The following is a 15570-nucleotide window of genomic DNA, read 5'->3' on the forward strand; positions in this document are numbered from 1 at the left end:
AAAGCAAGAACAACAAAAATAATCACTAAAACAGTTTCAGCTATGACTAAATTTTTCTTTCTATGATATCTTTTAAATTGGTTTTCTCTTATTATTCCCTCTGAGTAACTCAAGGAAGTCTATCGCGACTAAGAGGAGCAAGGACTGGGGGCATAATACTTTTCTTTGTTTTCTGCTTGTAGAAATGATTCCGATGATCTAGAAACATCTCATAAATTGGGTGTTTGTGATAAGTGCCTTCACATCAAGGTGAAATTGCCACACATACCTCGACTCCATTTATTTTTATGCTACAAGGAGGTTGAAACAATATCCTTATCTGTTTTAGGTAACTTTCTTTATTATGCAATCTAAATTCATGCTTCATTTGTCTTAGGATATGAATGATAAAAGGGTCATTGCGGACAAGATAATCACTATTGCATAGTAAAAAAAGGGAATTATGCTTTGTCTAGTGTGTTTGCACATGAGCAACATTCAAGTAATCCTGTCTCTTTATGCCTTGGTGCTTATGTTCACTTGCTAAATCAAAAGGACATGACATTCAAGTCATCCTGGCTCTTTGTTCCTTGGTGCTTATGTCTATCTCTGACATTTAAAAATGCTCAGTGATGATAAATAGTGTGATGCTAAAAATGTGGTAAATAGAAGCAAGCATACACATATAATGAGACAACATAAATGGAATTACGAAGCAAATTGAAAGATAAAAAAAAGCAAACCATAAGCTCCTTTGAGATGTCCCATTTTCCTCTATTCTTGAGGACCTTGAGGGTGTTAGATTGTTTGGCTCTCAGCAAAGCAATAACCTCCAAAATGACAACTCAAGAGTTGAGTAGCTAATTCATGATTGATTGTGCAAATGATATGAAATGCACGATCTAAGAAAGTAGATTAACATGCTATTCTTAATACAAAATTCTAATAACTAGATGATTGAAATGAAAATGTCTATAGTGATGATGCTAAAACTATGAATGCAAGGGATCCTTATTGCTCCAAAATGAGGGGTATTTATAGGAATTCCAAAGCCAAAGCTGAGATGGCAGGAATCGACGATCCAAATTTGATCTGAAGATATCAAGGGCCAAGATTGAGGAAGTTGGAGAAGAGGTTGGAGGAAGGGACACTTGTCATCTTTGTGATGGCAAGTGTCAAGGAGCCTTACTCATGAGAGGGCAAGTGTCCAAGGTAGGAGCCATGTGGCAAAAGTTCCACATGTCTCAAGGGGAGAATATCCAACCCATAAGAGGTTAAGATAAAAAAAGGTTAGGATGTGCAAGAGGATAGGGTTAGTTAGACCCTGGGATTAGATAGAATGGGTTAGGTTAGGTGGTTAAAAGTTAGGAGCCATGTGCTCATTTGAATTTAGAAATTCAAATAATTGGAATATGGTAATTAATCTCAACAAACTTGAGTTTGTTAATCTTAATTAGGAATTAGAAGAATTGACTAAAATGAGGGGAATTAATTAATCAAAGGGGGATATGAAATGAATTATATAAATAAATCATGTAGATTTATTTACTAGTAGATGAATAGAGAAATTAATCAAATTGCTTGTGAATTCAATTAATTGGGAAGGGGGATTAATTAAATAACTGCATATGTAACTAACTATCTTTAGACCATTTTTTAGGTGTATACATTTTCCCCCTCTTTGAAGCGACATGTGACGACGCGTTGGTTCAAAGGACGTTTGATTGATGATGATGCTGATATTGATTTTGATAGGACGTAGATTTGATCTTGATTTCAATGCAGATTCGGTTTCGATATGATACTGATTTGATTTGAGATGATAAATCTCGATATGATGCGGATTTGATGTGGTTTTGATGCAATTTCGATTTTGAGATGATAAATCTTGATATAATGCCTCAGATGTTGACTGATAGATTCCGATGTGAGGATTCCCCCTTGGGATATGAATTGGATAATTGTTCAATGTTTTAGAATTTTTCGCAATTTTTAATTTTTTTCATATTTTTGAAATTTTTATGATTAGTAAATTTTTAATGATTTTTTGATTTTTAGATATTTTCAAAGTTGATCCGATTCATTTCTCGATAAAAAATTTGAAAATGTTGTCCTACCAGGTTGATTTGTTGATTGAAAATGAGGAATAAAAATCCCACCAAAATGCCCCACTTGAGTTTAAAAAGGTGAATTACTTTGACCACTCTTCATTTGTGCACTTGAGTTGGTTGAAATTTTTTCTTTGGAGGAAGGAATGGTGATCCCGTACCACCAACATAGGTTCAAGTGAGTTTGGCGACACGAGCGTCCTCTGGCCTATGGTCCAACGATACGTACTTCGAGAAAAAACTAGCTTTGTCAATTTTTAGTTGTGTTTTTTAAAAAAATTAGCTAGTTTTATAAAAAAATATTTTTCTCAATTTTCGTCATGTGGGTTTTAAATTTTTTTACATTTTTAAGATGGATTTTGGCTGCTTTAAAATGGGTTTTTTTTTTGGGTTTTGAGGTTTTTGGCTTTCCAATTTTTTTTTATATTTGTCCCCAAAAAAAAATTATTTAAATTTGCATGTTGAGGGTTGGGGGGGGGGGGAGGTGGTGCCCCGACAGCACCACCACGAGCACTGCAGCAGACGTCATTGGTACCACCATGGGCACCCTTGGCATCGTGATCGACCCCGTGGGCACCGCGGGCATTGCGGTCGATGCCATTAGAGCCACTGCTAGTGTCGTGGTCGACGTCGCTAGCACCACTAGCACGACAACCGACACCGCGGGTGCCACTAGCATTGCGGTTGTTGCTGCATGAGGTTTCCATTCTTTAATGATTCTTAATTTTTTTTTTGAAATGATTTTTTGATTTTTTTTTTTCAATTTTTGCAAATGATTTTTGACATGATTTTTGCGATTTTTGACCATTTTTGCTTGATTTTTTGATTTCGGATTATTGAGTTGATTTTTCGATTTTGGTTAATTGAGATGATTTTTTGATTCTGGATTATTGAGTTTATTTTTTTATTTTTGATGAATTGATTTGATTTTTGATACCGACTTTTGATGACTTGATCATTTGAGTTTTTGATTGCGATTGAATTTTTGATGAATTTGGATGATCTGATGTAATTTTGGATGATTGATTTTGATGATTTTGATGATTTTGATAAGAATTTTGCTGCTCCTCTGACCCCCAAATGCCACAATTTTTGATAAAGATGTTGGAATGTTGTCAATTTGATTTGATTTTTTTTTATTTTGATAGGGTAAGATAGATTTGATTAGCTATCTAATTGATAAAATTAGATACTCCCGACTGATGAAATTTGATGATCAGTTTGATTATCTCAATTTACGCGTGAGATGAGATAGGATTGATAATGAATTCATGATAGATGAGTGTCATTGATAGGGGCTCAACGAGATTTGATAGAAATCTCAAGTGAGAAAGAGAGACTGATAGATAGATTGATTTGATAGATAGATAAATCAAAACACTGATATGATGAGCTGATTGGATTCTCTAGGAGTACTTTAGTGTCCTCCAGTCTCGGGAGCATTTCCTGAAGATATGGATGTTGATACCTCACCTTAGCTAGGCAAAGCGAGACCACATTGATAGGTGTGGTTTATCTTCCCTTCTTGACATACCCTGACTATTGATTAACCGAGGATTATTGACAACCTTAGAAGAGCATTGGCATAGTGAGCACAATACTTTTCACTCACCGACCGACGAGATGACAGTGACACTTGAGGATGTATAATGGATACTGTGCATCCCTGTGATGGGCGAGCTAGTGTATTATGATCTTAGTGAGCAGGGTGGCACATATGCACTTTGCCGAGTGTTTGATGATGATGAGATTGGTGGATATAACATTGCATGGCAGGAGATTTTAGAGCTAGGTTATTCCACATTACCCACTGTTCTTGTCGGATTCATTGGGGGTTTCCTTTGTCTTGATCATAGGTCAAAGGGATTATCTCTTGGATGGGGTCACCTTCTTGAGCATTTGGTGACACAGGGGACCCAATTTGCATGGGGGTCATGCATGTTGGCTCATTTGTATTATGACTTGCACTAAGTAGTGTACCGTGGATCAGTTGGATTATCGACAGGGGTGACAGTTCTCCAGATATGGGTCTAGGAACACCTACCTATGACACAACCATTGGTTGATAGAGATAGACCTGTAGGAAGGCCCTATGCTAACAGGTATCCAGGCACCATTGTCTAGGGAAAGCCAGGAAAATTGGAGTATTGGCAACAGACACTAGATGATCTGGATATTATGATATGGAGACTGTACAAAGATTACAAGATCTGGCCCGATGATTCAATGGAGATGTCGTATGTATTCTTGATGTGATACCTGATTGGATCGACACCCTATGTTATTGAGAGATTCCTTTTCATGAGGGTGCTAAGATAGTATGGTAGGATACAAGGGATACCATAGGGTACAAATCATTATGCTCGCAAGAGATTGGATGTGGCTGCTTGGGGGCCCTCTATTTCATATGAGCAGGCATGCACAGAGTATCAATCATTGGGGCCACTGGATTGGGATTATCTATTAGGTATGATAGATAGCGGGATGATAGATGAGTACATTGTATATTTTACTACACATAGGTTTCCTAGGTTGACATGTCGGGATGAGCCAGAGCTAGTTCTAGATGAGGACGATGAGAGGCTATGACACAGAGCTCCTAGACAACTGAGGGTTGGTGGGGGGAGAGAAGGTGGGGGAGGAGATGATGGCAGAGACAGAGGGGATGATAGAGATTTTTACAAAGGAGATGCAAGAGATCATGGTGTTGGAGATGATGATGGGGGAGATGGCCGAGTAGTGGCAGTGGTAGGTGCACCAGGAGCCAACAGTTCTAGATCTTCTAGAGATGTATATATGGATTAGATGACCCAGGTGGTCAGGCAAAGGAGATCAGGTCTAGTGGATCAAGGGCATCAAGTCCCAAAGTAGGAGGTTCCCTAGGTTGAGTAGGTACCTATAGGATTATCACAAGTTGAGCAGCCACAAGCAGAGGCACCTCAACGGATCCTCATTAGGATGTCGTCTCATCAGTAACAAGCTCAATTTACTGACTTGCAGGGTCAGGTTCAACATCTAGAGAGTCGACTAACAGAGAGGGACTCTCAGATAGCCTAGCTAGAGGTCTAGCTGATATAGTTACAGGTACAGGCACATGCATAGATCTCCTAGGTAGAGGCTCAAATGGCCTCCCTCATGGCCGAGAGAGATGCAACTAGGGATAGGTGTTAGCAAGCCAAGGCACAAGTTCAGATGTCAAGAGAGTCTAGTTCGGGGAAGGCTTCCCTAAAGATGATGCACTAGGAAGTCTGGGAAGCTGAGTATTATAGGACCTTATACTATACTATTGTTCTTGGTGATCAGAGGGCTCCATAATTTTCATAGCTGAGTAGGAGATCGGGACAGAGTCAGTTGGAGAGTCGAGGAGTGACAAGGCCACTTTAGAGAGATCCCCTAGGTGGGGACCCATGTACAAGGGTATCAATTAGTGTTACCAAACCTATCACATCAGGGCAGTGTTCCGCTCCACATCCTAGTGGTCACATTGATATGGGACATTGATCTATTCTTATACACACCTTTTGTGATGAGATATTGATGATTCCCGCGATGTATATTTGTGATATATCTCATATATGTTTGTGATATCATTGTACCTTGGACATTGATATTTTTGATGATATGATATGCAGTCGATCCTATTCACTCTAGATGACCTATGAGATTATGGATGCATTCTATGTGCTAGATGATTATGTTGTGCAATTAATTTCATGTTTTATTCTTTATTTTCAATTTTCTTACGGATTCTAGATGATGGAGGTATGCTTCTTACATGATGATGTAGTATTTACATGATGTTATGCAAATGTGAATATATATGGTGATGCATGTTAATATGAGATGGATGCAATGCAATGTAGTGATGCTACTTTATATGATTGATATGAGATGGATGCAATGCAATGATCTAACTAAATGAATGAATGATTGGATGTTTTATATGAATGATGTATTAGTATGCAATGGTTACATGAGATGAACTAACTCATCATGCAGGATGAATGAATTGATTATTTTTGGTAATGTTTAATGTACTCAATCATGTAATTAGAGAAATAACACCATGTTAAAGCCTTTGGCCTTGGAAAATGTGAGCTTTTGTGATCCCATGCAAAATCAAATGCAAATATACTTTAAAGATGCAAATGCAAAATGAAATGTAATGCAACGATTGGACCGATCATGTGGTCATTGCTTTGTTTCATCATTGAGCCTTTAAAATGTGGGAAGTGAGTGCAAACATCGATGGTATAATTGAACCATGATGACTTGAGCACTACTTTACTGGGTTTTGATATTGCAAGTTAGCACAAGCATCAAGGTATAATTGAACCAAGATGACCTGAGTGTTTCTTGTGTAAAACAGGCAAGCTTAACCATTTCTATATGCAAATCTGAAATGATGTCGATGATACTCTGATGACCATGTCCTGAGACCACTTTGCACATATTAATGATTAATTTACACACAATAGACAAGAAAATATCATGTTCCTTCCTTATTTCTCTAGTCAAAGATATCCTAGAGTCACTCAGAAATAGTGATAGAGAAATCAAGATAAAATAGTTGAACCATTATTGTCAAAGTGTTAAAATCATTAGTCAAAAGATATCATCCATTGATATGTGTTTGTCATGTTTAGACTGATAGTTGATAGTTGATGGTTGATAATGTGATCTTGTTTTCAACGTTGGATGTGTCTCATCTTTTGCTTAACAAGTGTTGCCTAACTATTGTTCTACCTATTGGATTAAGCTCAAAACTATGAAAAATATTGCCCCCAGTCTAGAAACAAACTTTATTATGATATACATGATGATCCAAACCATGGCGAGAAATCACCTATGAAGCCTGCGTATGTACAAAGGCTTTATTATGGATATGAACAACACTAATGGAAATGAATGCAATTGGAAGGATGCATGAACCAATAGATGGAAGAGCTAGCTGACAGATAGCACCTGTTTGCCAGGTTTTCACCATCTGTTTTTATTGTAATTTTTCTCATATTTGATTTTTTTTCATTTTTCACTATTTTCATTGTTTTTGTATTTTCTGCTTTTTCACTTTTTTAAATATTTTGTTTCTACACTTTTTTTGGATTTTTCTGCTTTTCCACTATTTTTGGATTTTTTGCTTTTTCACTGTTTTTGGATTTTTCTACTTTTTTCATTGTTTTTTGGATTTTTCTGCTTTTTCAGACATAAAACTTCTTCAAATGCATGCTATTCATGGGTTCCTAGATCTGATCCCCATCCTATGTTGATAGTTGATTTGTTCTTGACACAAATATTCTTGTTACCACAAACAAACCTAACCATTTTGGTCCAAACTTCTATTTCTTTTCTCGATCTCACTGGTTTCATGGATTTTCCTTTAGTACTAGTTCTCCAACTTGAAAGGCTCATGGTTTGACCTTTTTATTATAACTTTGACACATTCTTTTCTGATATACCTTTAAATGGTCAAAGGCATTTTGTCTTCATTCATGGATCAATTCTAACTCTTGCAATCTAGATACTCATTGTTCTTCATCTAGGATAAGGCCTTTTGATGATAATCGTAGAAAAGGTATCTCTACTTCGATTGGCAGTATGCTTCTGATCCATAGATAAGAGAGAAAGGTGTGGCACCTGTTGGTGTGCAAAAACTAGTATGGTAGGCCCATAGAGCAGGGTTCAATTGAATATGCCAATCTTTGCCAGCATCATTCACTATCTTTTTGAGGAATTTCAAAATAGTTTTGTTTGATGCTTGTGCTTGCCCATTCCCTTGTGGATAGTAGGGTGTGGAAAATATGTGTTGGATCTTGAATTTCTCACATATGTCTTGTACATCCTGGTTCTTGAACGTTCGCCCATTATCAGTGATAATGGTCATGGGTATTCCATAGCGATAGATGATGTAGTTCAAGATAAATGCAACAATTTATTTTCCTATGATATTGATGAGAGGTACTACCTCAATCCATTTTGTGAAATATTTTGTAGCTACAAGGATGAGTTTGTGACCATTGGATGAAGAAGGATTTATCTTTTCTACTAGATCAAGACCCCATTGGCAGAAAGGCCAAGATGTTTCCAAAGCATGAAGTTCTTGTGCTGGTGCATGAATTAAATTTCCATGGATCTAACATTGTTTGCATGTTTTAGCCATCTAAAAAGAATCTCATTTCATAGTTGGCCAATAATAGCCCAAGCGTATGAGTTTTTAAGAAAGGGAAAGACCAATTGAATGAGTGCCACAAATTTCATTATGGACTTCATTTAAGGCATTCTTAGATTCTTCTTGCTCGAGACATCTAAAAGAGTACCATCCAGACCTTGTTTAAAAGGGTATCCATGACAAGAGTATAATGGGAGAATTGTTGAATAAAGTTTCTCTTTTGGTTTTTTGACAAGTCGGGAGGGAGGGTGTTATCTATTAGGACTTAGAGGCAACTGAGAGGGGGGCTGAATCAGTTGTCTATTAATTTCAACCCAAAAATAACTTAACCAAACTTAGTACATAATATCAGTAAACCAAAATTAATGTCGGTAGACAGTTTAACAGTTAATAACAGTATTGATAAAGTTTAATGCATGAAACAAAAAGACAAATAACATCCACAATACATAACACAGATATTTGTACGTGGAAACCCTATAAGGGGAAAAACCATGGTGGGAAATCTTACCCATAATCAGATGATACTACTGCAGATAGTATGTGTGTACAAATAGGGTTTGCACATGTTGAAAGGCCAACTGCCCAGAGCTCACTACTCAATCACAAAATGGGAGCCACACTGACTACAATTGGATGGTTAAATCCAATGATAATGTACTGCTCAAAGTAGCATCTTCATATGCTGGATTCAGTACCGATTAAGCTCTGATTATCTTCTTCATACCTTCCTTGAATCTTCAAATGATGTCTATGTGTATAGCTCTACTTATATTCACATATACCTTATTGCAATCCTCTACCACACCTTCTTAATCTCACAAATGAGATCTTACATATATACCAAAACCTAAGACCAATTGTGTAGGTTGGCTCACTAAGAATATTACAATTAAATAAAATACAAATGAATCAATATGTGATGCATCATGTCGGCTCAATGCATTTACAATAATAACCAATCAATAAAACATCTCCATAACATGTCGTGCTGATCTGAAATAGATAATGCTTGCTGGTCCATAACCTAGACCTATTTGCCAGTAACAACAAATATGCAAAATCGATTAGATCAATAACCAAATCACCAATACCAAGTGTCCAAACGATGTCTTTGACATAACCAAGTAATCTCCAGATGATAACAAATCATCCTTAATGTCGATGAACAATATAACCTGTCGGTGAACAAGATGCCAGTGATTGTGCATAGGTCACTAAACATGCTGGTGAACATAACCAAAGATCTCTAGAAGGATAAGTGTTGACATCAATGACAAAACCAATGCAACACATTCATAATACCAACTATCTCCTCCTTTGGCATTGATGGCAACACAAGATGGAAAAACCATCTAAGTGCCAAAGCAGAAATGCCAAAAACCAAAAACCAACAATCTCCCAAAGAGATCATTAACCAGAAATCAAAATATAGATAAAGAGAGTAACAATCTCTCCCCCAATGAATAATCTCTCCCCAAAAGATAATGTGTTTTTCCATAGATATCTCTCCCCCTTTGACATCAAATGCCAAAGAAATATACAACCAAATACAATCAGTTCATAGAACTTATTACAAATACCAATTGTTATAACCAAATTTATCCAATCTGCTCCCCCTGAGAAGTAACTCTGCTTCATCAAAGCTGGAAAAAGATTTCTCTATTATTTCTACCAGTCTGATGCCATGCTCCAACTATCTAAGTTTCTATCGGTGAGGGTATAACTCCAAGATGCTCTCTTAGATATTCAAAAGTTTCCTTAGACAAAGGCTTAGTAAAGATATCTGCAATTCGCTCTTTAGTATTCACATAAACCAATTTCACTTCTTTTGCTTCAACATTCTCTTTTAGAAAATTGAATTTGATAGAAACATGTTTAGTTTTAGAGTGAAATACTAGATTCTTTGATGTATCAATTGTTGTCATATTATCACAGTAGATGATTATAGGTTCTTAGCATTTTACCTTTATAGCCTTCAACATTTGCTTAATCCATAATACCTCTGTACAATTAGTTGCTGCTGCAACATATTTTGATTCTGCTGTTGATAATGTATACAACTCTATTTCTTGCTCAACCATGAAATTAGTGTGCTACCAAGAAAAAATGCTCTGTTGGTGGTGCTTTTTCTATCATCTACATCTCCTGCCCAATTTGCATCTATGTATGCACATAAATCAAAATTTTCACCTTTAGGATACCATAAACCAAGATTTGTTGTGCCTTGAAGGTACCAGAAAATCCTTTTCACTGCTAATTCATGATTTTCCTTAGGATAACTCTGAAATCTTGAAACAATACATACTGTATTGATAATATCAGGTCTTGTTTGTGTTAAATACAGTAAACATCCAATCATAGATTTATATATTGTCGGATTAACAGGTGTTGATTCATCCTTCAATGATAGTTTATCAGTTGTAGTCATAGGAGTACTTACCGGTTTAGAGTTTTCCATGCCAAATTTCTTTATCAGTTCTTTCAAGTACTTTGATTGATTTATGAATATACCTTTATCAGTCTGTGAGATGTGCAATCCTAAAAAGAATTTTATCTCCCCAATCATAGACATTTCAAATTCTTCCTGCATCTTATTAGAAAAGTCTTTACACAATCCTTCTTCTCCTCCAAAAATGATATCATCAACAAAAACTTCAATAACCAAGATGTCATCATTAGTCATTTTTTAATATCAGTTGTTGTTAGCATTACCTTTAGTGTAACCAAGCTTCAAAAGATATTTGTCTAATCTATCATACCAAGCTCTAGGAGCTTGCTTCAATCCATATAAATCTTTCCTTAACCTGCAAACCATATCTTTGTCATCTGTCAAAGAAAATCCATCAGGTTGTTCACTGTAAACTTCCTCTTCAAGATCACCATTTAGAAATGCACATTTAACATTCATTTGATATACTTTATAGTTCTTGTATGCTGCAAAAGCTAAGAATAATCTGACTATCTCAATTCTAGCTACTGGTGCAAAGGTTTCATTGTAATCAATTCCTTGTTTCTGTGAATATCCCTTACACACTAATCTTTCTTTGTTTTTGATTACCTTACCATCTTTATTAAGTTAATTTCTGAATAGCCATTTAGTTCCAATTACATTTTTATTTTTAGGTTGGGGAACCAATGTCCATGTGTTATTATTTTCAATTTGTTCTAATTCATCTTCCATAGCCTTAATCCAATGTTTATCTTCACATGTCTCATTAATAGTTGTTGGTTCAATTTGAGAAATTAGAAATACCTCTTCATTTTCTAGTCTTCCTCTAGTCATAACACCTTGATACTTATTCCCAATTATCTGACTTTCAGAGTGATTCAATCTTGCATACCTCGATGTATTCACTTGCTGTTGTTCTTCAGTCACTATGGCATTCTCAGATGATGCCGGTGTGACTAGATCAAAATTTTGTACCAGTGTATTAGGTGTAGGTTTATTTGTGATTATCTCAACTACCGATTTAGAGTCCATAGACCTTGAATTACCTCTAAACTGTTCATAAATCTTCACATTTGCACTCTCAATGATTTTCTGCAATCTCTTATTAAAGCATCTATATGCCTTTCTCTTAGATGAATATCCAAGAAATATTCCTTCATCACTTCTAGGATTAAATTTGCCAATATAATCATCTCTCCTAATATAACATTTTCTTCCAAATATTCTAAAATATTTAAGAGTAGGAGCATTACCAAACCATAGTTCATGAGGGGTCTTACTAGTTTCACCTTTGATGTGAACTCTATTGAATGTATAAACAGCAATATTGACTGTTTCTCTCCAATACACATGAGGTAGGTTTGCTTATGATATCATGCTTCTAGCTACATCCAAAATAGTTTTGTTCTTCCTTTCCACAACTCCATTTTGTTGGGGTGTCTGAGGTGCTGATAATTGTCATCTGATTCCATTCACTTCATAGAATGTATTAAATTCCTTAGATGTGAATTCACCTCCTTGATTTGATCTCAAACATTTGATTTTCTTACCGGTTTCATTCTCTACCATTAGCTTGACTAGTTTGACTTTCCCAAAAGCTTCCGATTTCTCCCTGAGAAAAGTAACCCAACACATTCTAGAATAATCATCAATGATTAGCATAAAATATCTATCTCCTTGTAAGCTTCTAGTTCTTGCTAGACCACATAAATCAATATGAATTAAGTCAAGAACATTATTGGATTTTTCTAGAATACTCTTAAAAGTTTCTCTAACTTGCTTTTCAAATTGACATTCCTTACATACCAGATTGTGAGGTTTAACAATCTTAGGTAAATCCCTTACTACCTTAGTTGTACTGATTTTCACAATGCAATCAAAATTTACATGACAAAGTCTTTTATGACATAACCAACTTTCATCAATATGTGCAATCAAGCATGTTTTCTCATTTTTATTCAAATGAAAGATATTACCTCTAGTCTGATTACCAGTTGCAATTTCCAAATCAGTTCTATTCATGATTTTATAGTTACAATTCAAGTCATGATTTTGCATTTACCATTCTTGCATTGTAACTGAAATCCCTTTTCAACTAATTGACTAACACTCAAAATATTATGCTTCAAACCTTCAACATAATAAACGTTGTCAGTATTGTGCTTACCATCAAAAGATACAGTGCCTTTTCCTCTGATCAAACAAGCTTTATCATCCCCAAATCTTACTAGACCTCCATTGTATTCCTGAAAAATTAAGAATTTACTTTTATCACCAGTCATATGATGTGAACATCCCGAATCAATGATCCATTCATCCTTTTCTTCAGTTTTAGCTGCCAAGGCCTGCTCTACCAGTTGAATAGTAGGTGTCGATTGATCTTCTATTATTGCAAAAAAATCCCATCCATTGTCTGACAGTTACTCATCGAAATCATGAGTAACTCCTTCATCAACATAGTAACATGATTTGTCTCTATTCTTCTTAAATCTGTATCTCTAATATTCAAGGTTAGGCTTATATGTTCTTTTAGCTTCTTTCAATCTTGCATGTCTATCAGGACACCTAGATGCCAAATGACTAATTTTATTGCATTTAAAACATTTTAATGGTGCTTTACCTTCATACTTACTTCCAACTAGACCTTTAGGCATTTTCCTTGCAAATAGTGCTTCAAGCTCTTCAAGTTCTTCATTCTCTCTTCTGATTTCTTCAAGTTCTCTACCATAGAGTGCTTTCCAATTAGATTTTTTAGATAATGATGATGATGTTGTAGACGACAAATATTTTAAAGCCAAATCTATCTTAATTGTAGAAACATGACCAAATTCCTCAAGTTCAAAAGCTGAAAGTTTTCCAACCAAAGTATCTCTAGATACTGATGTATTAGGCATTGTTCTCAATTCATTAATAGCAGTTAATTTCATTTTGTATGTCGGTGGCAATGCTATTAAAACTTTAGAAATAATTTCATCTTCACTTAAGGATCCTCCACAACATTGTATACCCAAAACAATTTCATTAACTCTTTCCATAAAAGCAGAAATCATTTCATCTTCTTCCATTTTCAGATTTTCATACCTAGCCCGGAAGCATTCCATTTTTGCAATTTTGGCAGTGGTATCACCTTCATTTATTGTCTACAATTTATCCCAAATAACTTTAGCAGTAGATTGGTTTCATAATCCCATGATTTGTTGATCTGATAATGTGCTCAAAAGTGCTTCTCTTACTTTGCAATCATTGTCCTGATCTTTAGCCAAGGTTGGTGGATTAGGTTGACTCTTTCTAGGACCAACATAGTCATTCTTTGTAACATCCCATATGTCTTTTCCAATGCAATTCAGATGTGTCTCCATTCTGATCTTCCATATAACATACTTAGTTCCATCAGGCTTCAGACTGTCTTTCCTGAAATAGTTAGTTTCCATAGAATCTCCTCAAGCTGTTAAACTTCTACAAAAAGAGGACTTAGCTTTGATACCAATTGTGAGGACCCAGAGGCAACTAAGAGGGGGGGAGGTGAATCAGTTATCTATTAATTTCAACCCAAAAATAACTTAACCAAACTTAGTGCATAATACCAGTAAACCAAACTTAATGCCGATAGACAGTTTAATAGTTAATAACAATACCGGTAAAGTTTAATGCATGAAATAGAAAGACAAATAACATTCACAACACATAACACAAATATTTGTACATGGAAACCCTGTAAGGGGAAAACCATGGTGGGAAACCTTACCCACAATTAGATGATACTATTGTAGATAGTATGTGTGTACAAATGGGGTCTGCACATGTAGAAAGGCCAATTGCCTAGAGCTCACTGCTTAATTACAAAATGGGAGTCACACTGACTACAATTGGATGGTTAAATCCAATGATAATGTACTGCTCAAAGTAGCATCTTCATATGTTGGATTCAGTACCAGTTAAGCTCTGATTGTCTTCTTCATACCTTCCTTGAATCTTTAAATGTTGTCAATGTGTATAGCTCTACTTATATTCACATATACCTTATTACAATCCTCTACCACACCTTCTTCTTAATCTCACAAATGAGATCTTACATATATACCAAAACCTAAGACCAAATGTGTAGGTCGGCTCACTAAGAATATTACAATTAAATCAATTACAAATGAATCAATATGTGATGCATCATGTCGGCTCAATGCATTTACAATAATAAACAATCAATAAAACATCTACATAACGTGTCATGCTGATCTGGAATAGATAATTCTTGCTGGTCCATAACCTAGACCTATTTGCCGGTAACAACAAGTATGTAAACTTGATTAGATCAATAACCAAATCACCAAAACCAAGTATCCAAATGATGTCTTCGACATAACCAAGTAATCTCCAGATGATAACAAATCATCCTTAGTGCCGGTGAACAATATAACCTGCCAGTGAACAAGATACCGGTGACTGTGCATAAGTCATTGAACATGCCGGTGAACATAACCAAAGATCTCTAGAAGGATAAGTGTTGACATCAATAACAAAACCAATGCAACACATCCATAATACCAACATTATCTTTTAGGTATGTATAAGTTTGGCCATAGCAGGAGGAATCATGCCCAACAAGGTGACAAATAGTTTGGGAATCTAGACAGTTATGGGCAGGGTAAAAAAACTCTTCCACTAGGAATTCATAACACTCTTTATTTTCCTGTGTCTGAAGTAGAGAAGAAAGTGTTGCCATGGCATCTATTTCTTTGTTTTCATTCCTCAAAATCTTCTCAAAAGTGATTTCTACAAAATTCTTCTTGAAATCATTTACCATCTTTTTATAAGTCATTAATTTGTCATCCTTTGTTTGGTGATCATCATTAATTTGATTGATG

The sequence above is a fragment of the Cryptomeria japonica genome, chromosome 8 (assembly GCF_030272615.1).
Source record: "Cryptomeria japonica chromosome 8, Sugi_1.0, whole genome shotgun sequence".
In the NCBI taxonomy this organism is placed as follows: Eukaryota; Viridiplantae; Streptophyta; class Pinopsida; order Cupressales; family Cupressaceae; genus Cryptomeria; species Cryptomeria japonica.